Below are 27,579 nucleotides of genomic sequence, written 5' to 3'. Positions count from 1 at the left end.
ATTATTGAGTTGTAAGAGTTCTTTATATATTCTGGATAATAGATCCTTATCAGATATATGATTTGCAAACATTTTCTTCCACTATGTGAGTTATATTTTCACTGCCCTCTGAAGCACAAAAGGTTTTTTTTTTTATCAAGTCTGATTTATAGACTTTTTGGTTTGTTGCTTGTGTTTAATATCTGAGAAAACATTGCCAATCCAGGGTCATGAAGTTTTACACTTAATGTTTTCTTCTAAGATTTTTATATTTTTACCTGTTACATTTTAGAGGTAATTTTTGTATGTGGTATGAGATAGGAATCTACTTTCATTCTTCTGTATATGGATATCCAGTTGCCCCAGCATCATTTGTTGAAAAGACAAATTGAATGGTCTCAGCGTTCTTGTCAAAAATCAACTTCCATAAATGCATCGGTTCCTTTATGGACTCTCAATTCTGTGTTATTGACCTGCTTATGTCTCTCCTTGTGTCAATGCCACACAGTGTTGATTGCTATAGTTTGTAGTAAGTTTGAAAATTGGAAGTATGAGTCTTCCAACTTGGTTCTTTTCAAGATTGTTTTGATTATTCCGAGTCCCTTGCATTTCCGTACGAGTTAAAGAATTAGCTTATCAATTTCTGCAAAAAGAGCAGCTGGGATTTTGATAGGGATTGTGTTGAATCTGTAGATCAATTCGAGGAGTATTGCCATCTTATAATACATGCACATGAGATGTCTGTCCATTTAAGACTTCTTTAATATTTTCCAATATTTCATAGTTTTTAGTGTACAACTATTGCGTATATCTTATTAAAATACATTTCTAAGTATTTTATTCCTTTTCGTGCTATTATAAATAGAATTGTTTTCTTAATATTTTGGATTGTTCACTGCAAGTATATAGAAATGAAAATGACTTATGTATAATGATCTTGAATCCTACAACTTTGCCGAATAGGTTTATTAGCTGTGTTTTGTTGTAGATTTTTTTCGAGATTTTTCTGCATATATGATCATGAGATAATAGATATAGTTATAATTGTCTTACTGATCTGGTGCCTTTCTTTTTATTGCCTAATTTCCCTGGCTAAAGACTCTGTTGCTATAATGTTGACCAGAAGTGGTGAGAGCAGAGACATCTTTATCTTGTTTCTGATCTTAGAGGAAGTATTTCAGGTTTGCACAATTTTTTTGTTTGTTTGTTGTTTTGTTTTGTTTTTAGGTTTACACCATTAAATGTGATGTTTGTAGTTTGGCCTTTGTCAAGTTGAGGAGTTTCCTTTTTATTCCTAGTTTGTTAAATATTTTTATTATGAAAGTGTATTGGATTTTATCAAGTGCTTTTTCTGCACCTATTCGTGCACAATCCTGTGGTTTTGTCCTTTATTTTATCAATATGGTGTATTACATTGGTTGGTTGTCACATGTTGGACCAACTTTGAATTCCTGGGATAAATCCCACTTGATCATGGTGTATAGTCCTTATATGTGTTGCTAGATTTGGTTTGTTGGTATTTTATTAAGGATTTTTACATTTACATCATAAGGAATATTTAAAAAAAATTTTTTTTAATGCTTATTTATTTTAGAGAGAGAGACAGAGCATGAGCAGGAGAGGGGCAGAGAGAGGGAGACACAGAATCCAAAGCAGGCTCCAGGCTCTGAGCTGTCAGCACAGAGCCCAACGTGGGGCTCAAACTCATGAACTGCAAGATCATGACCTGAGCTGAAGCCAGATGCTTAACCAACTGAGCCACCCAGGCGCCCCATAGATATAGTATCACTTTTAATGGCTGCATAATGTTTAATTACATGGATCTACCTACAATAATCTAATCAATTAGACTTTTAATTATTTCCTTTGTTGTCATTGTTATAATCAAGGATAAACTCATAATTGCCATGCATACAGTTTTGTATATATTCATGATTATTTTCTTAGGATACGTTCCTACAAATAGAATAACTGAACCAAAGGTTATGCAGAGATGTTTGTCTCATCTTGTCATTGGCATTTATGTTTTATTTACAGGGTTTTTGTTATTAACAGAGGTTGGTTTTTTAAATTTTTATTTATTTATTTATTTAATTAATTAATTAAAAAAAAATTTTTTTAACGTTTATTTTTGAGACAGAGAGAGACAGAGCATGAACGGGGGAGGGGCAGAGAGAGGGAGACACAGACTCCGAAACAGGCTCCAGGCTCCAAGCTGTCAGCACAGAGCCCGACGCGGGGCTCGAACTCACAGACCGCAAAATCATGACCTGAGCCGAAGTCCGCCGCTCAACCGACTGAGCCACCCAGGCGCCCCTAATTAATTATTTTTAATGTTTATTTATTTTTGAAAGAGAAAGAGAGAGAAAGAGACAGAATGTGAGCAGGGGAGGGGCAGAGAGAGAGAGAGACACAGAATCTGACACAGGGTCCAGGCCCCAAGCTGTCAGCACACAGCCCAACGTGGGGCTTGAACCCACAAACTGTGAGATCATGACTTGAGCCGAAGTCAGACGCTCAACTGACTGAGCCACCCAGGCATCCCTTAAAATATTTTTTTGGTTTTTTTTGAGAGGGAGGGAGAGAGAGCACAAGTTAGGGAGGAACAGAGAAAGGGGAAGAGAAAGAATCTCACGCAAGCTCCCAGTGTCAGCACAGAGCCTGACGTGGGGCTCGAACCCATGAACCGTGAGATCATGACCTGAGCCTAAATCACGGGTAGGTTGCTTTACTGACTGAGCCACCCAGGTGCTCCAAAGATTTTTATTTTCAAAGTCAAATCTGTTTCTTTTTTATGTATTCTGCCTTTGTGTGTGGGCTCAGAGAGGTCTTTCTCACCTTGTTCAGGTTCAGATACAGTCTCCTCTCTTCTGCTTCTTATAATGCTTCTTTTTTTTTTTTTTTAATTTATTATTTTTTTCAACGTTTATTTATTTTTGGGACAGAGAGAGACAGAGCATGAACAGGGGAGGGGCAGAGAGAGAGGGAGACACAGAATCGGAAACAGGCTCCAGGCTCCGAGCCACCAGCCCAGAGCCTGACGCGGGGCTCGAACTCACGGACCGCGAGATCGTGACCTGGCTGAAGTCGGACGCTTAACCGACTGCGCCACCCAGGCGCCCCTATAATGCTTCTTTTTATTTTTTCCTCCACTTAAATGTTTATCAGAATTCATTTGGGTATACGGTGTGAGGTAGTAGTCTTTTTTTTTTCCCCCAAATGATTAACCAAATTTCCCAATACCAGTTTTAAAAACAATCCATTCTTTATCCTCAGATTAGTAATGCAATCTTTATTTTAATCAAAATTCTTGGGGCACCTGGGTGGCTCAATCGGTTATGTGTCTGACTCAATTTTGGCTCAAGTCACGATCTCATGGTTGTGGGATCGAGCTCTGCAATGGGCTTAGTGGTGAGTGTGGACCCTGCTTAGGATTCTCTCTCTCTCCCTCCCTCTGCCCTTCCCCCATTTGTACACGTTCTTTCTCAAAATAAATAAATAAAGTTAAAAAAAAAAAAAGAAATAGCATTTTTCACACCTCTTAACCCTATTAGAATTTTTATTGGAACTATAATACATTTGTACAATTATTTTGTGGAGAATGAATATTTAATTGGAATATCATGGTATATTTTTTCATCCAGTCCTCTCTTCTGTTGTTCAGTAAAATGTTGTAGATTTGGGTAGGGCGTGACTGTAATTTTCTTACCAGATTTATTCATAGATATTCTCTATATATTTTTGTTTGTAAGCAGGATTTGTTTAGCATGCAATAACTTCTTTAAATGTATTGTGTTATTGGGGCACTTGAATGGCTCAGTTAGTTAAGCGTCCAACTTCAGCTCAGGTCATGATCTTGTGGTTCGTGAGTTTGAGCCCAAGCTCCGGCTCTGTGCTGACAGCTTGGAGCCTGGAGCCTGTTTCACATTCTGTGTCTCCCTTTCTCTCTCTGTACCTCCCCCACTCAAGCTCTGTCTCTTCTCTCAAAAATAAACTTAAAATGTATTGTGTTATTATAAAATTTAATAATTTTTATTATTTTTAGAAAGTTAAAAATTTTTAAAGGTTTTATTTTTATTTTTGAGAGAGAGAGAGACAGAGTGTGAGCAGGGGAGGGGCAGAGAGAGAGGGAGACACAGAATCTGAAGCAGGCTCCAGGCTCTGAGCTGTCAGCACAGTCTCTGATGCGGGGCTCCAACCCACAGTGAAACCATGACTGAGCTGAACTGATGCCCAACTGACTGAACTACCCAGGCGCCCCTATTTTTAGAAAGTTTAGAAGATACAGTGTGAGTTTAAAAAATAAATGACCCACAATATCAGAGATGACCACACTTAACACTTTGTGTACATCCTTCTATAAATAGATTTACAATCAAATTGGGGAAGTAAGACACAATCACATGAATGGCTTAATCCAAGGCACTAGTTTGTATCTTTTTGCCTGTGTAGCATTTTGGGTTTTTTTTTTTTGTTTTTTGTGTGTGTGTGTTTTTGCTTTTGGGAACTGCTCTTCTTATAACTCGTGGGGCTGTCAGTCACTCAGGTCTTTCTGGACAGTGTTGTCAACGTTAAGTTTCCTTTCTGAGGAGTGCCTCTCTCCCAAGGTCTGGAATGCTAAAGACTTGGAATCTTTATCATGGAATGCCTCTAGGAAAGCCTTTCCCATCCTGGGAGCACCGCTGTGTGAAGGAATGGAACCTAGGGAAGCTGAGCTGAAAGGTGATGAAAAGAAAGTCCCGATGACGTTTGAACCTCCAGGTCTCCTGGCTTGAAGCCAGCTTGAATTCATCCCTAGACTTTCCAGTTAGTCAAGCCAGTAAGTTGCCATTTTGCTTGAGCGAGGCTGAGTTGGAGTTTCATCACTTGTAGGGTCCCATCCACTAGCACCTCCTGTGTCTGGGCCAGGGTGTCCCCAACCCCATGAATTAGGTACCTTTATTCCCCCAACCCCCAGGAGGATGGATATTCTTCAGTGAGAGCAGGTCCCATGCATTGTCTCTTGATTTCTTTAGGGCAAAGAGGGAGGGCCACCAAAGGCAGCAGTGTTTGCCAGAGTGGCACGGGGCCACAGTTGTAATAACAGCTCTTACAGGGGAAGGCCAGCTCTAAACTGCCTGACCACAGCTCCTTACTGTGATCTGTCATTAGAAAGGCAACGTCTGCATATGGGGGGTGTGGCATTACAGTGCACCCCGGGGCATTCAGCCTCAGTGAGGCTCTGAAAACTTCCTCTGCCAAGAAAGAGCTAGGGGGCTGCTTTTCACACCTATTATCTGGTATAATAGCAATTAAACTCCAGCTAACTCCAGCAGTGACTAAGCTCAGCCCGGCCCTGATAACTGCCGTTCTTGGTGAGCGTAGATATAACACACTTTGCTGGTTTACCTCCACAGAATTTCTTCCGTGTTGTTACGGGCAATCTCATCATCACGGGGCCATCTGTAGCAGCAGGATTCGTGGACCTCAGGTTTTGTGAGAATGTTCAGATAATTCTGGAGCTCTCGGAATTCAAAATTAGGTATGAAGATCTTTAGAATGAAGAAAGAAATTACAACAAGTGACAGGGGGGCTTGGAGGTTTAGATGCTTTATCTCTGAGCAAGCTTCAGTCCGCTCATTAGAGCTGCCGGCTTTGAAATGCTTCTGGATCATAACCTGACTTCCCCATCCCCCTTAGAACATTCTACAGCCCTCAGGTTATGGCAAGTGAGGGGCCCTGACGCTTCAGGGCAAACTCACCTTTGAAGACAGCCTGGGTTGTTTTTTTTGTTTTTTTTTTTCTGTTTGATTATCTCGGGAAACAGCCAGAAATTTGTCAGCCTATATCTTTGTGTGTGTGTGTGTGTGTGTGTGTGTGCGCGTGTGTGTCAGCCTATATCTTTAAATCATTATGTTTTTGAGAGGTACAAAGTAAGTATTCAGGAACCAGTAGGATAGAAATGATTTTGCACTCTGTGTGTGTATGAGAGTCAGAGAGAGAGAGAGAGAGAGAGAGAAAAGGGAGAGAGATTGTGAGAGACAGAGGGAGGGAGGGAGAGGGAGAGGGAGAGGGGAGAGGCCGTCAGAAGCCCTGGAGAGCAGAGAACCGCCTGCTTCCTGAGTGAAGCATTGCTCAAATGCTCACTGCCCGGGCCCCTTGAGTGTGGTTTTCCTCCCTGGCCAGCACCAGACCCCAGAATAGTGCGGCTGGCTTGCTGATTGAGGTCAGCAGCTCCCAGGAGGCGCGAGAAGCGAGAGCCTTTGCAGTAAGTACAGAGTTGGTTATTATTTAAGATGGGGCTGGAAAATCTTAGAAGGATAGCTGTATCTGGGGGAAGAGGTTTTTCTGCCTTAGGTATAATGTCTAACACACCCAGTGAATCCTGATATAACGAAGGCGTGATTAATACATTTTTTGGTGATTCATGGGCTAGGTAACTTAATGCTACATACCTGCTTCTTTGAGCTAAAAACAAATTTGAAAACTCATCTTCTGACATCTCGAAAAAATAGACTTTTTTCGCTGCCTGTCACGTTTTTCATCTTGCAAAGTGAGGATGATTAGTGCTGACTTTAAGTTAACGTGTAGAGTTTTTTGGGAAAAGAAACCCTCTCTGTGGGTACTAATTGCTAGCAGTGTGGCGATCTCTTTTCACAACCAAGGTGAATAGGGCTACTTCTGTGCATTCTTGTCACTAATGTGGGAAGTCCTGTGGAGAGAAGCACCCACTTGACTGGTTCTTAGCCCCCCGGAAGGTTCTAGAGCCTTCTCCCCGTGAAGATGAGCACTGTGGAGGGTGCCCTCCCATCTTGCAGAGGGCCTGATAATGTCCCAGGGCTTAATATCTGAGCCACACATTGTGCTTATGAGGCCTAGATGGCAGAACTTCAAAGATATGACAAAGACAGAGGCTTTTCTAGGAAGTTACTTATTATATGGTTTCTGTTTAGACAGTATTTTGCACTACCCCACCCCCTCTCCCATCACTCCCGGCCCCGCCCCAGCCCCGGCCAAAGCACAGGCTACTTTGAAACATCTCTTCACCACTGTATTTTCTAGAAATGAAGTTTTTAGGGTCCCCCCCCCCTTTTCCCACTGAGCCCAATTTCTGAGCTAAAATATTGAGCTCAGTCATGCAGGAAGTTGACATTTTAAGTTTACTCAAACAATGTGATTTTTCCCTGTCATTAGAACAGAAAAGTAAAAAAGACATACGTTCTCTGCTTCTACTACAGGACTCCCCAAACATAACTCGGTTTTGTTCCTTTCCAACTGAGCTCCACGGACTGTATATTTTTACATGGTTCTGGTTGTGAGTAGAGGTTTCATTTCCTTTAATCTTTCCTTCACCACGTGGGTTTACATGTAAGTGTCGTCTGAGCAGCAGTCTGAGCAGGAAAAAGCCGCAGAAGCAGAGGGAGTACGGAATTAACCATACTAAACTTCCAAATGAAAATAGACCCTGCCTGTGAAATAGCTTCCTCATTTCAATGATTTTCCCCTGCAAACATGTTACCCTTTTTTTTATACGATAAAAATAACATTTCTGAGTGTTTACATGTCTGAGGTACAGCAGTCAAGTTCTTCCCAAGTATCGTCTCATCCGATTCTCAAAACACTCCCGTGAAATGGCTACATTTACGATCTTCATTGTTGCAGGCAAGGAAACTGAGGCATAGAAAGGTTTTGTAACTGGGGCGAGGTCAGAATGACTGGTGGGTAGAAGAGGTACAGCCAGGACTGGGACTTGGTCCTTCTAAATCCATAGTAAATTTAGAAATTAGAGAAACTCATGACTCAATCCCACACCCTGAAACAACTTAAAATTTCTATATTTCTTTGTAGTTGTACCACTAGATATTATAGCATAGGGTTTTTAAAATGTTATTCGTTTCAAAATTATTTTTAAGGGGTATAATGTTCTAGTAGGCGATTGTTCCATAAATTACTTAACTATTCCCTGTTCTTAAAACTTGGGTTGCTTTTCTCTTTCTTTCTTTCTTTCTTTCTTTCTTTCTTTCTTTCTTTCTTTCTTTCTTTCTTTCTTTCTTTCTTTCTTTCTCTTTCTTTCTTTCTTTCTTTCTTTCTTTCTTTTCTTTCTTTCTCTTTCTTTCTTTCTTTCTTTCTTTCTTTCTTTCTTTCTGTTTTCTTGCTGTAATGAATAATGCTTTAGGGGTGCCTGGATGGCTCGGTCAGTAGAGCTCGCAACTTTTGATCCCGACGTTGTGAGTTCAAGCCCCAGGTTGAGGGTACAGATTACTTAAAAATAAAATCTTAAAAACAAAACAAAACAAAACAAAACAAAACAACCCAATACTTCAGTAACTATCTTGGCCATGTGATTTTCCCCAGGTTTCTGGATCATATCTGTAGAATAGATGCTCAGACATAGGATTACTAGGTAAACGGGCATGAACATTTATTTTAATGATGCTTGGTGTATGTTACTCATAACTTTGTATCAGCACTCTGTGTGAGAGTGCCCGTTTGATTTCACCCATTCCATCAAGGACAATATCATTTAAAAAATAGGCAAAACAGAGGCCCTTTGTAATGTTGCATTTCTTTTAACATAATTAGGCTGAAAGGTTTTTTCACGTGTTTGTTTGTAAGTTGTACTTTCTGTTTTGCCCATCTGTTTTGCTTCATTTTTTGTTTTGCTGATTTACATAGGTTTTTGATAGGACTTATTCACCATAATTTTGGCAGTTCTTTTCCCCAGACTATTTGGTTACTTTTTAAAAATGAATTTTATTTATTTATTTTTTTCAACGTTTATTTTTGGGACAGAGAGAGACAGAGCATGAACGGGGGAGGGGCAGAGAGAGAGGGAGACACAGAATCGGAAACAGGCTCCAGGCTCTGAGCCATCAGCCCAGAGCCCGACGCGGGGCTCGAACTCACGGACCGCGAGATCGTGACCTGGCTGAAGTCGGACGCTTAACCGACTGCGCCACCCAGGCGCCCCTAAAAATGAATTTTAAAAAAATGTAGCCATTTAACGTTTTTACATAGTCCAAACTGTCCATTTTTTCCCCGGATTCTTCTTACTTTAGAGATGTTATCCTCTTTTAAAGGATTTTTTTTTTTCCTTCTAGTTTTTACTTTGGTGGATGATGTGAAAAGTGGATTTAGACTGACTTAAAATAGTGCCAGTGTTTCCAATATCATTTATGATAAATCTGTGTGTTCTCTAGTATTTTATAGTTTTGTCTTTTCATGCCTTAAGCTTTTTAAAAAGATTTTTCTATATTATCTGTTTTATTTATAGTTGCTGTTTCTGTGCCATTCTCACATTGTATTAATTACCGTTGCTTTTGTGGTATATAGAGAGGATAAGTTGTGTGGAGTCCAAATGAAGTATTAAGGGTGTGGGCTCAGGAGGCAGGCGCTGAGTCCTAACTTATGTGTCCCTCAGTCTTACTTGTAAAATGGGGATAGTGATAGGTAGTGTGTACTCCATGGGTTGTTGGGGTGAGGAAATAAAAGGTAAATTAAAGAAAACCACTGGAAACAGTAATTGATGTGTATAGATACGTATAGAAAGTATTTGAGGCATACATATATGTATTTTATGTACACAAAGGTATATTATATCTTCTTCTTATATAGAGACAAATGTGTCATTCTTTTCCTATGTGGCTTAAGACAAACTTTCATGTAATCTTGGGAGACAGAGAAAGAACGTTCGACTCCCTATACGTTAAGGAACTGATACACTGAAAGACGGGCAAGTGACAGAGTGATATATGCAACACACATACCACAGAGGATTACTACCCATTATAAATAAAGAATTCCCAGGGGTGCCTGTGTGGCTCAGTTGGTTAAACGTCCAACTTTGGCTCAGGTCGTAATTTCACAGTTCGTGAGTTTGAGCCCCACATTGGGCTCTCTGCTGTCAGTGCAGAGCTCCCTTCAGATCCTCTGTCTCCCTCTCTCTCTGCCCCTTCCCTGCTCTTGTGTGCACACATATGCTTTTTCTCACTCTCTTAAAATAAATATAAAAATAAATAAAAAATACATAAATAAACATTAAAAAAAAAGAATTCCTACAAATCAATTGGAGAAAGACAAATACGTAAAGAAAACATGGGCAAGGACAATTTGTAAATAGGCAAATTATATTTATTTTTATGAGCAAGCAATTCACAGAAGAAATACAGTTGACCAGTAAACATATAATGTTCAACCTCAGTAAGAATCATGGAAACACAGGGGCAGCTGGGTGGCTCAGTCAGTTAAGCGACCGACTCTTGGTTTCAGCTTAGGTCATGATCTCATGGTTTCATGAGTTCAAGCCCTGCATCGGGCTCTGTGATGACAGTGCAGAACCTGCTTGGGATTCTGTCTCCCTCTCTCTCTCTGCCCCTCCCCCACTCAGGCTGTCTCTCAAAATAAATAAATAAACCTTAAAAAAAAAAAAAGAATCATGGAAACACAAATTCGAATGCTATGCAATATTTCCCCTGTGACAGATTGGCAAAAGTTGAAAACAGAGCATCCAGCATCAAAGAGAACGTATGGAGATGGGCATAGGCAATCAAATACAAGGAACAAAAATTAATAAAGCTTTTTGTACAATTTTACCAAATTACCAAAGTGTAAAATAACCTTTAATGTGTCTCAGAAAAATATGGTACATGTTTTCAAGTAAACATATACAGTATAATCATATCTACCTGTAAAATTTCACTATTTATATTAAGAGATCTAAACTCCCTAATTTTATTTGCATGTGTATAAAAATTCATCTTAAAAAAGAAGTGGATATATAATATCAAGCTGCTTGCTATGGGAAGTAGAATTAAGGGCAAGGTCTCTTTCACCTTCTGCTACGTACATTTCTATGTTTGAACTCTTCTATAAATCTGTGCCTATTAAAATTTTTTTTTAATGTTTATTTTTTGAGAGAGACAGAATGTGAGCGGGGGAGTGGCAGAGTGAGAGGGGGAGACACAGAATCCAAAGCAGGCTCCAGACTCTGAGCTGTCAGCACAGAGCCTGACATGGGGTTCAAACTCACAAACCACGAGATCATGACCTGAGCTGAAGACAGATGTTTAACATACTGAGCCACCCAGGCGCCCCTGTATTTGTCTCTTATTTGTGCAAAATAGATAGATAGGTAGATAGATACATAGATAGATAGACAGACAGGCATTTTTCCAGGCCCACAGGCAAAATTTTAGGGAGCAGAACCCCAGGTATAGAGGCCTACAGTTGGGAAAGTACACGACAAATTTTAGGAAGAGTGAACATTTGAATGGCAGTGTTTTCACATTCTTTACAGGTTTTAACTTACGTTTTAGGAAAAGAAGCAAGGAACTTGTTGAGAAAACTCAACCCAAGAGGCACAGAGGGAAAGGTGCTTCATTGACGAGTTCTGACCTCTAAGCAGCTCCCGTTCTGTCCCATCCCTATTTTCACACTGCGTTCAGGGGGTCCCCACTTGGGTGGCTCATAGACCCCAGCCCCGACACACCATGCCTCTCTCCTTCCTTTCATCTGTGTTCCTTATCGCTGTTTTATTTATTTATTTTTATTTATTTATTTATTTATTTATTTATTTATTTATTTTTTATTATATGAAATTTATTGTCAAATTGGTTTCCATACAACACCCAGTGCTCATCCCAAAAGGTGCCCTCCTCAATACCCATCACCCACCCTCTCCTCCCTCCCACCCCTTATCGCTGTTTTAAAAAGGTTCATCCAACCTTCATGATGGCCATTCATCCAGATATTTGCCCGGCAGATACCCCATGCCTAGTCTCAGCCAGGCAGTGCTCTGGGCCCCGCAGAGACCAGGGTGAGCCAGAGAGGGACGGTGCCAGCCCCGTGGGAGCAGCAAACCCACTAGCCAATTACTCATCACGGATCATGAGCGTTGCTATGAAGCTACCAAATAAGGAGAATAATAGATGAGAGGCCCATTTACATGGGTGCTCAGGAGGGGGCGAGTAGAGGGAGGCTGGTCTAAGAAAAGCACAGGTGGGGACCCCTCCCAACCCCCCCCCCATGGCCTCCCCCCCACATCCAACCATTAGGAACCTAATGGTTCTTCTCTCACATTCCGTCCCCTTCTTGCCATTCCTCCTGCCATTTCTTCATTCCTTTCCCTGAGACCACCGCTTCCCAGATTTTAGTCACTCAGATTTTCTCTTTCCACAGCTTTTCTTATTAAATTTCCTAAAACTGCCATCGTTAACAGATTTTAAAAGGAAACTTGTTGACTCACCGTGAGTGAGAAACAATGAAAATGAAATAATGCCAAATTCAAAAATCAACAATAAAAAATTTACCAGGGACGAATGCAGAACTCTGTCACCTGGTCTCTAAGGCCTGCGAGGTCGCCTTGATCACAGGGATGCTATTTCTGGAAGGAACCGTATTAGGTTTAGATATTTAGCCAGTAGAAAGTGACTCTTGTCTATGATGACTTTGTTAGCCAGTAGAATTCAGGACAAGGACACTGCAAGAGAGAGAGAGAGGTGGGGGGGGGGCGGTTAGAGAGAGAGAGAAAGAAAGAGAGAAAGAGGAGACTGGAGAGCAGTTATTTATTTTACAGTGACAAGAGTGAGGTAAGCCGGGGACACGTGACAGCCAGGGAGGCCGAGGGTCCCTCTGAGATAGGCCTGGGAGCCCTGAGAGCCACACCTGGTGCTTCAGTAAGGAGTCTTCTCTAATGACAAGAGCCCAAGTAGTCACCCTCTGGGGAGAGTCAGGGCAGTCGCTGGGGAGGATTTATGCAGGAGATAAAGGACGGGATCCTGGGAGGATGGTCTGGGTTGTAAACAAAAATCTTTATTGAGCCTGGGGGCTGGAGAACTTTCCAGCACCTACTGCCTGTGGGGACCTGTTCTTGGCCTCACCGATGAGCTTAAGGGTTTCCAGAGTTCCGGCTTCTCCTGTGCTACCTGGAGCCCTCCTTTCACGGCAGGAGCCCACGCCAGGAAGTGCTCAGTGGCTTTTGTGACTAGACTTAGGCTGCTGAGCAGCTGGTGAGGGTGGTGGTGGTGGGGGCACCTGACTGGTGAGGGAAGTGAGGGTCCCCCTCCTGTCCCTGCTCTCCACCCTGTCTCCTGCTCAGGTCATCCCTGCAGCCACAGGGTCTTAGAGTCCCTCACACTCGTTTCCCACCTCCTGCCACCTCCTTCCCACCTCCTTGCCTGGCTGCTCCCTCTGCCTGTGGATGTTCTCTGCCCCTTTGCACCTAGTTAATGCTGGCTATCCTGGAACTGTCTTTGCCTCATGGAGCCTGCTCAGGCTGTCCTCCCTGGCTTGGCCATACCTCCCCCCCACCCCCTAAGTAAGCTCTCTTTAGCAGTGTCACAGTTGAGATCTTTTGTGATCTCATTGAAACTATATGGTAGCCTCCCCCCCAACCCCCTCACTCTGGACCATGATCCCCCCGTGAGCAGAGATTATGTTGGTGTTCGCTTGTCCCTGTGCTGGTGCCTCCCTGAGACCTACAGCAGGTGCTCCACAAGGGTTTGTGGAGGGAACAAAGGAATGAAATAGTCCCCAGCTGTTTGCTTGTGCAAACAAGTGAATTCACACTCGTCCTTTGGGCCTGACTTTGCTATTCCAGTGCAGTGAAGGGCAGGGAATGACAGAATCTGACCTGCATTTTAAAAGGAGAGCTGTGGGTAGGGATGAGTAAAGGTCGGAGGAGGACCCAGGGGTATGTCGTGACCGTACAGCCAAGGGCACATGGCCATTCTGGTTGGCAGGATCCCATTGTTTGTTGCCCTGATCAATGCTCTGCCTTTTCACAAAAGAGCCACAGTTCAGTCCTATGTGTCACACGTTAAAATACATATAGAACTTTTTCTTCAATTTTTTATGTTTATTTATTTTTGAGAGAGAGAGAGAGAGAGAGACACACACACACACACACACACACACACAGAGTGCGAGTGGGGGAGGGGCAGAGAGAGAGGGAGACACAGCATCCGAAGCAGGCTCCAGGTTCTGAGCTGTCAGCACAGAGCCCGACACGGGGCTCGAACCCACGAACCATGAGACCACGACCTGAGCCGAAGTCGGCGCTTAACCGACCGAGCCACCCGGGCGCCCCTAGAACTTTTAAATTCACAAATGTTTGCTGTCCCCAAAAGCCACCACAGCAGCCCCATGGCTCGTACGCACCAGTGTGGGACACACAGTGGCCTTGGCTTCCAGCCCTGCCCGGCCTGCTGCTGCTTTCAGCCAGACACCGGTCACACCGGGCGGAGATGCACCAGCCTGCAGAGGAAAGGCTAGCCGCCTCCACCTGGCTTTTGGGACCTCCACAGTCTCATCGGTCTCAGGGCCGTTTTGCTCTACTTGCTATAGCGTTCATCCACTGCTGACAAACCAGACCATTCCAGGGCACGCACCCCGTAACCGTGCCTCCCCTGCCTTTGGGTGTGCTTCTCACCTGGAATGTCCTTTCTGCCATAAAGCACCACAGAGTGGGGGCTTAAACGCAGACGTTAATTTCCTCACCGTTCTGGAGGCTAGAAGTCTGAGATCCAGGTGTTGGCCCGGTGGGTTCCTTCTGAGGCCTCCCCTCCTTGGCTTGTGGACGGCCATCTTCGGCCTGTGTCCTCACGTGGTCTTCCCTCTGTGCACCACTGTGTCCCAACTCCCCGCTCTTGTGAGGACACCAGCCGTTGGGTGTAGGGCTCACCCCAGTGACCTCATTTTACCTCGTTACAGGCCCTGTCTCCAAACGTAGTCACATTATGATGTACTCCGGGGGTTAGGACTTCAACATATGAATTGGAGGACACCGTTCAGTGCATAACAAGAGTCTACCTTAAATACCATTTTGTCCTCAAGCATCTTCCCTTCTCATGCGTCATAGCCCTTCAGCAGACTTCTAACACCCTGTCCTTTGGTATTCAGTCAGGCAGGCAGGCAGTCATTAGAAATACCCAGAAACAGGGGCGCCGGGGTGGCTCAGTCGGTTAAGTGCCCGACTCTTGATTTTGGCTCAGGTCATGATCTCATGGTTCCTGAGTTCCAGCCCCATGTTGGGTTCTGCACTGATAGCATGGAACCTGCTTGGGTTTCTGTCTCCCTCCCTCTCTCTCTCTCTCTCTCTCTCTGCCCCCCCCCCAAATAAATAAAAAAAGAAAAAAAAAGAGAAATACCCAGAAATACTTACTTACTTACTTACTGAGCTCCTTCTGTGTGCCAGAGATCTGCTTGACGCTGGCTATCCAGAGGTGAAAAATATGATACCCAGCCCGACTGCTCAGTGGGGAGACGGACCAACCAATGGTAGCAACCGTGATGCAGTGTGGCAGATGCCAACATTTGGAGGGGGGGCGTCCCACCCAGTGCCGGATCAGAGCCAGCAGAAAGCTTGCTAGGTCAGGGAATGCTTCAGCTGAGCCTTGAAGGGTGGATGGGATTGGACAGGCTGAGGGAGCAGGGAGAGTGTTGCACCCAGAAGGGATGGCGTGTGCGAAGGCCCGGACTTGCCAGGGGTCACGGCACCTTCGAGGAGCTCCCGTTGTGGGAACAGGTGTCTGCAGCGGGCCTGTGCAAGAATGGTAAGAGGTGGGGCTTGGGGTGGGTGGGAGGGTACAAGAAGCCCGGCATGTGGAATTTGGGCTTTATTCTGAAAGGGGTGGTGGTGGGAGGGTTTGAGCAGGGGAGGGACTTGAGCGGGCTGCGTTTTAGAAAGCCCGCTGGGGGCACAGGGGCCGTGATCCTGACTCTAGGTAGGGAAACCAGCAGTAATTCTGATACCCATGAGGATGTGAAGTGTGGAAATAAGGAGCAGAGGAAGAGACCTTTAGCAGTCCCAAGTGACAGGACTCGGTGACTGGCCAGATATTTAGGGGGCGAAGGACAGGGATAGGATCATCATTAGGTTCCTGGATTCTGAGTCCCAATGAATGCTTCCATTTTGAATGGGCACTCTATATTTTTTAAGTTTCTTTTTTTTTTTTTTCAACGTTTATTTATTTTTGGGACAGAGAGAGACAGAGCATGAACGGGGGAGGGGCAGAGAGAGAGGGAGACACAGAATCGGAAACAGGCTCCAGGCTCTGAGCCATCAGCCCAGAGCCCGACGCGGGGCTCGAACTCACGGACCGCGAGATCGTGACCTGGCTGAAGTCGGACGCTTTACCGACTGCGCCACCCAGGAGCCCCAGTTTCTTTTTTTTTTAAGTTTATTTATTCATTTTGAGAGAGACAGCACGAGTGAGGGAGAGGCAGAGAGAAAGGGAGAGAGAGAAAATCCCAAGCAAGCTCTGTGCTGCCAGCACAGAGCCTGACACAGGGCTCAAACCCACGAAACTGTGGGATCATGACCTGAGCCGAAACCACGAGTTGGATGCTTAACCAACTGAGCCACCCAGGTGCCCCTTGAATGTATACTTTGACGACTTTTTCTAAATGTATACATCCCTGGAACCACCACTCCAGTCAAGCCACGGAGCATTCCCGTCACCCCTAAAACTCCCTTTGTGCCCCTTTACAGGAAGCCAGGTTCCCAGTGCCTGTCTGCCCCTGGCCCTGGCCCCCAGCAAACATGGATCAGCTTTCTATCACTCTACCTTATTTTTGCTTCTTCTAGAATTTCAGATCAGTGGAACCATACACTCTGTACTATTTGGTGTCTGGTTTCTTCCACTCAGCATAATGCTTCTAAGATTCATCCGTGTTCTATGTGTCAGCAGTTCACTCCTTTTTATTGACGGGTATGGACGTATTACAGTTTGATGATCCATATGCCTGTGCGTGTGTGCATGCATGTGTGTGTGTGTGTGGTACCTCTAGACAGATACTCAAAGCCTGCATTTTTTTATTGGCTACCTGTAGGTGAGTCTTTGGCCTTCTGACCATTTAGGAAGGTAAGTCCCAAGCTTGACTGATGAGTCACACTGGGAGTTTATTAAAAATTCAGAAGCAGCACTCACCCTTGATGGACTGAGTCAGGACCCCAGGCATGTGTGTTTTTAACCAGCCTTGATCAGCCAGGTAGGGGAACCAGGCGACTACCATACGAATAGTAGTTGTGGAGGTATAACCTCCCTAGTCCTGTTTGCTTATCACTAAGAGGCCATCTAATCTGGACTCCTGGGTGATACTATTCTTTCCGGGTGCTGACCACACCAACTTTAGCTGCCACAGGTCACCCTGGCCATTGATTTTTTTCATTAATTCATCAAACAGAACATTTCTGAGCACTTACCACATATAAGGCATCGATCTAGACATTGTGCATAAATGCAAAAGTGACTCAAACTTGGCACTTAAAATTAGTTGGAGATACGTGATATGTACACAATCGTACAAGAAATGGTGAGAAATGTAAGAGATGCAGATAAGATGCTTGGAATTTACAGGCATAGCAGATCACTTCCAGCTTTTTGTGCATGTGGGGTGGTGGTAATCAAATACAGTTACAAGAAAAGGTAACATTTGCCCTGGGGCATGAAGGATAAGATTTGTGTATAAGCGGGGGCAAAGGTGGGAAAGGCTGACCAGGCGAAGGGAACGCGAAGAAAACCTGAGAAAAGGCTGGGGGTGGGCAAGGCCCATGCTGCTGGGGGCCATGGAAGGCCAGCTTCACAGGAGCACGGAAAGCATGAGTAGGGGAGGAGGAAATGAGGTTGGCAAGGTGGGCTTGGGCCAGTGCAAGGAGAGCCTTGGATTATATTCATTCAGCCCACTTGAGCTTTGACAAATGCGTGTGTAACCACTGCCACAATCAGGATTTACAACTTATGCCCCAAATTTCCTTGTACCTCTTTATAGTCAGTCCCTCTGATGTGTGTTTTCCGACACATTGAGCAGTTAAGTCAGTTCTGACACCGTCTACCTGGAGAGAGTATCAGATCCCACATGTTAAGGCCCTGTCCCACAAGACTCCTCCCACTCCCTCTTCACCCCCAATTCAGGCCAGTCACAAGTCCAACCTGCTATAAATCGGAGGTTCCCACAACGCCCTCCTCAGGTTCAGTTAATTTGCTGGAGTGACTCACAGAACTCAGAAAAACATTTATATACTTCCACCAGTTTCTTATAAAAGATATCATAAAGGCTACAGATGAGGAACTAGCTGGAGAGGAATGTAGGGTGAGGTCCCAAGCCCTGGTAACCACTGCTCTGTTTTCGGTCCTTATGGTCTTGCCTTTTTCAGAATGTCATATAAATGGAATCCTATAATGTGTAGCCTTTTCAGTTTGGCCTCTTTCACTTAGCACAATGCACTTAAAATTCATGCGTTGTTTTTGCACGTCATTCAACACGTGGACATACCACAGTGATATCCACTCACCATCAAAGGACAGTCGGGTGGTTTCAAGTTTTCGCTCTTATGAACCAAGCCTATGAATCACGCTGTTACAAACATTCCCATTACAAACGTTTATGTGAACTTGAGTGTCCATTTCTCTTGGATAAATGCTGAGGAGTGGGATTACTGGGTTGTGTTAGTGCAGGTTCAATTTTATAAGAAACAGCTGCACTGTTGTGCAAAGGTTCTATTCCGTTTTGCATTTCCACCGGCAATGAGTGAGAGTTCCCGTTGCTCCAATCCCCGCACTCGATATTGTTTTATTTTATTTTATTTTCTAGCCATTCTCCTAGGCATGTAGTAGTAGCTCCTTGTGGTTTCAATTTGTATTTACTTCACGACTAATGACGTGGAGCATCTTTTCATGTGCTCGTTTGCCATCCCGAGAATATCCTCGTTGGCAAAGTGTTGAATCTTTGACCATCTTTTACGGAGTTGAGTTACGGAGTTGCCGTTGAGTTGGGTGAGTTCTTTATAAATTCAGGAAGCAAGCCCTTTACCAGTTTCGTGTTTTCCAGATGCTTTTCTTCCAATCTGTGGCTCGTCTTTTTATGTTCTTGATAATGTCTTTTGAAGAGAAGTTTTAAATTGCAGTGAAGTCTAACTTATCATGTTTGTTTTTTTTTTAATGTTCTCTCTTATGGACCATGCTTTTGGTGTTACCTGTGAGAGATCTTTGCCAAGCTCAAGATCACAAAGATTTTCTCCTGTTTGCCTCTAGTATTTTTCTAGTTCTATTTGGGCTTCACATTTAGGTTGGTGATTTGTCTTTAACTACCATTTCTTATGGACCAGACGCTGGGCCCAGAGCTGTGGGATCACGGAGGAATGAGAATGAGTTCTTCGGTCAAACGTCATCGAGGCTGGGAAGTTGGGGGGCAGGAGACAAGTCAGCAGAGTGTTAGGCTTTCATACGGGGTGTTGTGGATGCTCACTGAGCTGGGGAAGCAGGACTGTTCCTGGACAAGGGGCAGGAAGCCGAGTTTTACAAAGACCTGTAGGAGTTAGGCAGCGATCAGGAATCAGACAGGGGTGGGAAGCCCGTTGTTCTGGGCGTGGAGTGGCCTTGGGGAGGCCTGAAGACTAAATGATCAGTCATTGGCTGTACTGGGTCTGAGCCCTAGGCACCTGGAAGGAGTGGGCCAGCAGGAAATGTGCCTTACGCTAAAACAAAGAGAAGGTGGGGGCAGCTTTACAACACGGCTCTTGCTCTGTGTTTTTGAGGGACAGGGGACTGTCTCTCTTCACTGAAAGTCAGACTTGACTGTGTCACAAAGCCCACCCTGAGGGGGCAGCTGCAGGGCTGTTCCACATTTGTCTCCAGCTCCCACCCTGGAGCACAGAGCACAGAGCCGAGGCTATACTGCTGTTCCCTGTAGATTTTCTCCTGGGGACCGTGCAAGGGACACGTAATGACAAGGTAATCCCAGGGGCAGCCTGCAGCATTATCCCTCATATTTGCGGCTATTGTATATATTTAAAACGCAATAGCAGAAACATTTCATGCTGGGGAAAGATAGAGCATATTCCAGGCACTGAATAAATTAACCCCACAAAGCACAGCAGTAGCTTTCATTAGCCAGCTGGCATTACAGGAAAATAGCTGAAGCCTGTGGGGTAGAAAAGAATATTTCAGGAATGCAAAAAACAAGAAATCAGCCGCGTTCAATGATTTAACTTAATCCAGGAACAATAAGGAAATCCAGTGGAATGACAGACTCTCACAGCCTGTGCGAAGGGACAGACTTTGCCCGTTACTCAGAGGGGGTGTCCACCGTGACCCTGGGGCAACCAGGGTGACTGTGCGGGCAAGAATCAGCTCCCTGACCCTTCTGAACCTGTACAAGCTCCAGGAAAGTTCTATCTTTCCCCCTCATTTCTTTTTTTCAATTTATTGATTGATTGATTTTTGAGAGACAGATGGTCCAAACAAGGGAGGGGCAGAGAGAGAGGGGGACCAAGGATCCCAAGCAGGCTCCACACTGTCAGCGCAGAGCCCCATGTGGGGCTCGAACCTATGACCTGAGCTGAAACCAAGAGTCGGACGCTTAACCTACTGAGCCACCCAGGTACCGCTCCTTCCCTCATTTCTTTCCGGTGGTCCCAGGAGTGAACACAACTGGCTAATGGCCTCAGGTGCTTCAAAGCTCTCCCTTCTCCCTCCCCTGCCCCTGCCAGGGCACTTTCCGGGATGCCTGTTGCATCCCACCATGTTTTTTGTTTTTGTTTTTGTTTTTGTTTTTTGTGGCTAGGAGGTGCCAGAGAACCGGGTATTCAAGACATCTCCAAAGACCCCAGACAGTGGGAGAGAAACCTCAGTTTCTTGAATTTCCTCAGATTTCAGTGTTACTTTGATGGTCCAACTCCTGCCTGTCTCCCTCATCCCCGAGGGCCCTTCAGTTCCTCAGACAGTCAGGGGCCCTCGCTCACCAGCCTCCTGACCTACCACACCTGCTGGCCCACAGCACTCAGCGTGGTTGGGATCCAGTCGAGACCCTGCTGTTCTGAACTCTTCGAGCTCTCGTGACTTAGGGCCACCTTTTCAGAATAATGTCATCATAAAAGACCCACATCAACCTGAAGGGCATCCTTTGTGAGTCTGTCAGCAACCACAAGACTCTGAAGGTGCCACGTCCGGGAAGAATACCATCGTTGATCAAGAAGCAAGAGGGAAACCAGATCCAAGGCCAAGGTCAAAATTTACTTCTTTTTTTTTTTTTTTAAATCGGTCATCTCCCCCAACCCTGCCCAACACAAATGCACGCTGACAGAAACTAGTCGAGACAACGTGGGCCCTTGTCAGGTGAACCCCTCCCTTGGCCTCCCGTGCCTGACGAGAGACACAGATGAGTGAAGAAAAACCAGCAGAGGTGAACACACATCTTCAGGGGGAAGAGAAATGCCGTAGTCATGATTAAAGCATCGAAGGGGAAATGAGCCACTTGGGGAAGTCCCGCCGCGTAACTCGTGGGCCCCGCTGGCTGGGGAGCTCGCGGCTGCCATGGCGGGCAGAGCTCCCAGCCAGCACTCTGGCCTCTGATCACAAGTGGGGCGCGGGTGGGGTTCTCCTCCCACAACTCTTGAATCGGTAAACCACTTTCTCAGCAAGGGAACTTGAAGGATGGCCCTCTGTGGTTTCTCTTGGGAGTCTCACTTGCGATGCACTGCATGGCGCGTGGAGGCCGCCCCCGCAGATGATGCCAGCTTCCTGCCGGCTTACGTTTCTCTTCAGCAGGAGGCCAGCGTGGCTAAAGTACAGTGAGCAAAGGTGGGGGGGGGGTGTGATGAGGGGGCCTACCTGTCCACAGGCGGAGGGGGGCCGCCGTCACACGAGGTCCCTATTTGGCACCTATGCTCAGCAGTGCCGGGGGAAGGATTTGTGCCCTCCCTCCTGGGTCTTGGTAGGGCAGGTGCACTGAAGCTTGTTGGTGGAGGTCACAGGGGCTCCGTTGGGTGGGTGGGGCAGTTAGCCCTGCCGTCCTTGCATTGTTTCTAGAGGAAGTAGAACAGAATGAGTCAGAACTGGCTTCCCTGTTGCCTTGGAAGCTGTGTCACTGACATCACGGGGCTTTGCCCCTTGTCCCACCCGGCTTAGGGGCCCCATTTACGAACAAAGACACAAAAAAACGTTGGCCAAGAGACAAAGACACGTAGACTTGCGCCTTTAAATTACTGGGTCCCTCAGTCTGTGGTTATCACCAGCTGCCACTAAGCATCTACGTAATTTCATTTATTTTTATGTTTCAACGAAGACATCTGAAATCTTAAACCATAAACGTGGAAAAGTATCATTTGCTATTACTGTGAAACTAAGATGCGTACCCAAAATTTAAGCAGCCACCCTTCAGGAACAAGCCCAGGAAACAAAATGAAGCAATAGGTGATTTTAGAGGTTTGGTACCACATGATTTTAGGAACCATTTCCCCAAGCATGTTATAAGTTAATGAGATGAATTTTTATAATGCGAACGCTTAAACGTCAACACGAATGTTATTTTCAAGGTAATAATGCCGGAAGGCACCCTATCCATGTCGGCGGGGTTTTCATCCTGAAATCCAGTTTGGGGATTGGCTTTTTTTCCCCCAGTTGTTGAAAGACATTTTAAGTCTCATGGGAGAAAGACTGGGATGGCTCTATAGATCTGTTTTGTATCTGCCCACGAATTCCACCTGTGCTCAGTGATGATACCCATTTGTAGAGGCTCGCGCTGCCTCACGAGGGAGGGGCGGGAAGATACTTGCGCACATTTCTTCAGCAAGAGGCAGAAGCTAAATATGCATTTTAGCAAATGTTTCTTGAGCACCTACTACGTGCTGCCCCAGTGTAGATGCTGCAGACACCATGACGCCCAAAGACGGTAAGGCCCTGCTGTCACAGCGCATCCGTGGTGGCAGAGGGAGGCAGGTAATCAATGACAGTGGTAGTTTTAGTTTGGTGATGAAGGCTCTGAAGAAATGAACAGGAAATTGTGGGGTGGAGTGGGAGAGCTACTCAAAAGAACAGGAGGAAAACCACCTCTTAAGAGGGAGTGCTCCTGGGACGCATGGGTGGCTCAGTGGGTTAAGCATCTGGCTCTTGATTTCAGCTCAGGTCATGATCTCACAGGTTGTGAGATCTAGCCCTGCTTCCGCATCGGGGAAGCTAGCGGATTTCTTGGCCTCGCTGACTGCAAAGCGTGGGTGACAACAGCTGACTCATGGGGCAGGCAGGAGCATTCGAGAGAGTGATCTCCGGCAATCACGGAATGTTGTGCCCGGCACGTAGCTTAAAAATAAATGAAGATGAAGGGTTTTGAGCAGGAAGTGATGACCCCAGCTGAGCTTTTGGAAGTCCGTCAGGAATCCGTGGGAGGGATGGGCTTCAGGAGGAAAGCAAGAGCTGCTACCCAGGTCCACGCTGGGGAAACGTGGCAGGCATCCCATCTCCCAGCCTGCACAGCTGTGGGCTTGGAGCCCCAGGGAGGAACCCACGATGCCACTGAGGGTTTGAGTCTGGGAGAGCGAGAGAAAGGCCAGGCCGAGAATAGAAATGGGGAAGTCACGGGGCAGGGGAGAGCTGGCTGTTCGGGGTCTGTGCTGTGCACTGTGCTAGGGTGGCCACACACAGGCAAATGTCAGGAGGCTGCCCCCGGGGCAGGTCCCACAGGCCAGAGACCCTTGTGAGGCCCCCTGAACTGGGAGAAGTTTCTAGAGGGGAGATTCTCGACTTCACTTCAGAAGGTGGCATTGAAGTTGGCCAGGCCAAGGGGGCAGGGCGGGTGTCCTGAGCTTTCAGTGTTTGCCCCTCCACGTCTCCTCTCGGTCTCCCTCTTCCAGGGAGCCAGTGAGCAGCAGATTGGAGGGAGAAGGAGGATGAGTTTGAGGCATTTCTTGCCCCAGCCCCCTCCCGAATGAATCTCCACGGGTTGGTTGCGTTTCTCTAGTGAAGGCCAAGCTTCTGTCTTTCGGTCTCTGGTCGCCAACAGCTTCCTCCCCTGCCTCCTGCATCTTAACCATTTTTTTTTTTTTCAACGTTTATTTATTTTTGGGACAGAGAGAGACAGAGCACGAACGGGGGAGGGGCAGAGAGAGAGGGAGACACAGAATCGGAAACAGGCTCCAGGCTCTGAGCCATCAGCCCAGGGCCCGACGCGGGGCTCGAACTCCCGGACCGCGAGATCGTGACCTGGCTGAAGTCGGACGCTTAACCGACTGTGCCACCCAGGCGCCCCCTAACCATTTTTAAGTGTGCAATTCAGCGTGTTATTAAGTACATTTGCGTTATTAAGCATCATCCAACCACAGAACTGTATTTACCCCATAAAACTGGAATTCTATACCTATTAAACAGTAACCCCCGTCCCATTCTCCCCTGCCCCCTCCCCCCCCCCCCCCCACTTTGGCAGCTACCATTTTACGTTCTGTCTCTATGAACTTAACTGTGTAAGGGGAATCATACGGTATTTGTCTTTTTCTGACTGACTTGTTTCACCGAGCCTAACGTCCTCAAGGTTCATCCGTGTCGTGGCATGTATCAAATTGCCTTAAAAATAAGGCTGAATCCTATTCCACTGGTTGTATATACCACATTTTGTTTAGCCATGCATCCATCAATACCTACTTGGGTTACTTTCACCTTTTGGCCCTTGTGGAAAAGTTGTTCTATGAACATGGCTGTAAAGCATCCTTTTGAGACCCTGCTTTCAGTTATTTGGGAATATATCCAGAAGTGGATTGAACAAATCATATGATAATTCTAGTTTTTAATTTTTGAGGAATTGCCATACCCCTTCCCATAGCGGGTGCACCATTCTACTTTCCCAGCGATAGTACCCAAGGGTTCCAATTTCTCTACATCTTCTCCAACACTTGTTAGTTTGTGTTTGTTGCTGTTGTTTATAGGAGCTATGCTAATGGGTTGGGTGCGGTATCTTGTCGTGATTTTAATGTGCATTTCCCTAATGATTCGTGATGTTGAACAGCTTTTCGTGTACTTATTGGCCATGTATATCTTCTTTGGAGAAATGTCTATCCCAGTTCTTTGTCCATCTTAAATCATGTTTGGTTTTGTTGTTGAGTAGTAGGAGTTCTTTATATGTTCTGAATATTAGCCCTATTTTTGTCTGCTTCAAAATACTACCGACTGAGTGGCTTAAACAACAGACACTTATTTCTCCCAGTTCTGGAGGCTGGGCAGTCCAAGATCACGATGCTGGCTGTTTGGTTCTTTGTGAGGGCTCTTTCCTGGTTTGTACACGGCTGCCTTCTTACTATGCCCTCACAAGGTCTTTCTTCAGTTCCTTTTATAAGACCATCAATCCTATCAGATGAGGACCCCACCCTTGTGACCTCATTTAATTTTAATTTACCTCCTAAAAGCCCTATCTCCAAATACACTAACACTGGGGGCTAGGGTTTCAACATATGAACTTGGGGAAAGTGGGGGACATCATTCAGTCCACAGCAGGCCTCTCACCAGATAAGTGATTTGCAAGTATCTTCTCCCCTTCCACGAGTTGCCTTTTTACTTTGTTGATTGTGTTCTTTGATGCATATAAGTTGTAAATTGTGATGTAGTCCAGTTTCTATAGTTTTTTCTTTTGTTGCCTATGCTTTTGGTGCCATATTGAAGAATCCGTTGCCAAATCCAATGCTGCAACGTTTTTTCCTGTGTTTTCTTCTAAGCATTTTACAATTTCAACTCTTGCCTTTAGGTCTTGGATCCATTTTGGGCTAACTTTTGTTTATGGTGCAAATTCATTCTTTTGAATGTGGATATCCAGTTTTCCCCAGCACCGTTTGTTGAAAATACTGCCCTTCCCTATTGAATGGTCCTGGCACTACATTTTAGTTTTTATTCTTAGTTACCCTTTGATAGATCTTTTTAAACTATTTCTATAGAAAGAGCTCTTGAAGTATTTTGTTCCCATCTCCTTTTCTCCTGCTTTAGCTCATTCACTTAAAAAAATTTTTTTTAATGTTTATTTATTTTTGGGGGTGGGGAGAAGGGCAGAGAGAGAGGGAGACACAGAATCCAAAGTGGCTCCAGGCTCTGAGCTGTCAACACAGAGCCCCACGCAGGGCTTGAACTCAGGAACTGTGAGATCATGACCTGAGCCGAAGTTGGACGCTCAACCGACTGAGCCACCCAGGTGCCCCTCATTCATCTTTATTTCTTTGATGTGAAGCCACATTATAGGTAAGGAAATAACTACTGATTAGTGGGCATCCACTCCTTGGGGTGTTGGCTTCTTGGTTCAGCTTTGGAGACAGAAGGATGGCCCCCAGGCAGTGATTCTGAACTCTTGGTCTCAATATAGCTCCCAGATTATAGCCTCTCTCCAGGGCCTGCATTTCATATTCAGTGGCTCAACTCCTCCTCTGTGTCTTATCTCAGATTACACCCTATTTGTTATGGATCTCTGCCTTGTGGCCGCATTTCATGGTTTCTGCAAGTTCTTTACTCCATTTTTGAAGTGCGTTTTTTTTTTTCAGGTTTGAGATGGTGTGGTTAGTGATGTATAAATGTTCTTTTCTATTTAGATTTTGGTTTATTACTTCTTGGCTCTTGTTTTCTTTAAGTGACTTCTGACAAGATCAATTTCAGTGTGCCATTTTTCTTCTAATGCTACATGGACATCTGTCCTTTTCCTTCTTTACCGGGAAGGAATCTAAGGCCAAAGAGATGACTTCTCATCCCGAGACCACAGGAAATAATAAACTTTGAAGAGTTTCCCGTGGCTCCAGCTGAAATCCGGGATTCCCTCGGCTGCTCCCCAGACAAATTCTCAGCATTAACATTTTGGTGTTAGATGGGAAATTGAACCAGCATCCGAGGACTCTTCATTCTTCCTGTAGTACTGAGTTTCTAAACCTTCTAAACCTTGACTGCTGACATCTCAGGGCAGACATTTCTTTGTTGTTGGGGCCGCCCTTTGGATGTTGAGTAGCATCTCTGGGCCTACCCAGTAGCACACCCCAAGTTGTGACCACTAAACACGTCTCCCCTGCCCCTGGAGGTCAGAGCCACTCACTCACACACACACACACACACACACACACACACACACACCCCAGTTGATAGCCACTACTGTTGAGGTCAAGAGCAAACTCAGCACATGTTCTGAAAAGCCCAAGCTAGATATTTTCAGTGTGGTCCTCCCTTACATTCTGTTTCCTGCTGAGTCCCCTGGTGATTGAGCTATGTGAACATTCTTATTTTGTTAGTTCTCAGACTTGAATGCTTCGGCTTCCCGCTTCCTGCTGCTTATTGTACTTGTAGTCAAGACCTCAGTGCCTCTCCCACTCGCAGACACTCATTATTTTGTGATCGTCCAGAATGGTTTCCCCATCGCCCTTCTGTTCTCTTGCCTTAAAAAGGTCATAAATCTGAGGCCCCGAAACAGTCCTTCCAACACAAGTTCTGCGGGCAGCGATTAAGCAGCAGAGTAATGTGTTTTGAGGGACTGGGAGACCTGTGCTTGGGCTCTGACTTTCCCTGGGACCCAGACACCTAATCATATTCCTAAAATAGCTGCTACCTCCTCCCTCTCGCCCCACTCCCCCTCTCTTTTCTTTTCTACTTTATGCCACACAATTTATGAGTTATGGTTTAAAGAGAAGTCTTAACTCCGTTCTGGAAAGGAAAGAAGCTTGGTAAGAAAATAAAACTGTTGGAAAATTTAAAGAAAACAGCCCCAGGAAGACGCTCTTCCCACCCCTGCAGGAGTGGGTTCCTAGATTTAATTGTAATTCCTTCATCAGCTTGATCCTTTGAGATGGTTCAGGAGGATTTGCAGAAATCAGGGAATTAACAATGGAAACCTTTTTTT

The 27,579-nt window shown here is 45.3% G+C and overlaps 1 protein-coding gene and 1 long non-coding RNA gene across 8 annotated transcripts in view; one reads left to right on the top strand and one right to left on the bottom strand.

The window, feature by feature from the left end:
• Positions 1–27,579, top strand: part of SPECC1 (sperm antigen with calponin homology and coiled-coil domains 1) — a 289,226-nt gene that overhangs the window by 53,250 nt on the left and 208,397 nt on the right. The window contains exon 1 of one of the 7 annotated variants that reach the window (XM_045487517.1): positions 6,091–6,226. The exons of the other annotated variants lie outside the window; for them this stretch is intronic. The gene's annotated coding sequence lies outside the window, so the exon portion shown is untranslated. Of the gene's footprint in view, positions 1–6,090; positions 6,227–27,579 lie in introns of those variants that run through there. 7 annotated transcript variants of the gene reach the window in all.
• Positions 17,951–22,137, bottom strand: LOC123603078. The gene is made up of 2 exons (XR_006714730.1): positions 21,567–22,137; positions 17,951–19,432 (listed from the first exon to the last, which is right to left on the bottom strand). It is a non-coding gene; the product is annotated as an uncharacterized LOC123603078 (long non-coding RNA).

This window comes from Leopardus geoffroyi, chromosome E1, assembly GCF_018350155.1.
Source record: "Leopardus geoffroyi isolate Oge1 chromosome E1, O.geoffroyi_Oge1_pat1.0, whole genome shotgun sequence".
In the NCBI taxonomy this organism is placed as follows: Eukaryota; Metazoa; Chordata; class Mammalia; order Carnivora; family Felidae; genus Leopardus; species Leopardus geoffroyi.
Note: the sequence above shows the minus strand (reverse complement) of the source record. Positions and strands in the feature narration are given on the sequence as shown.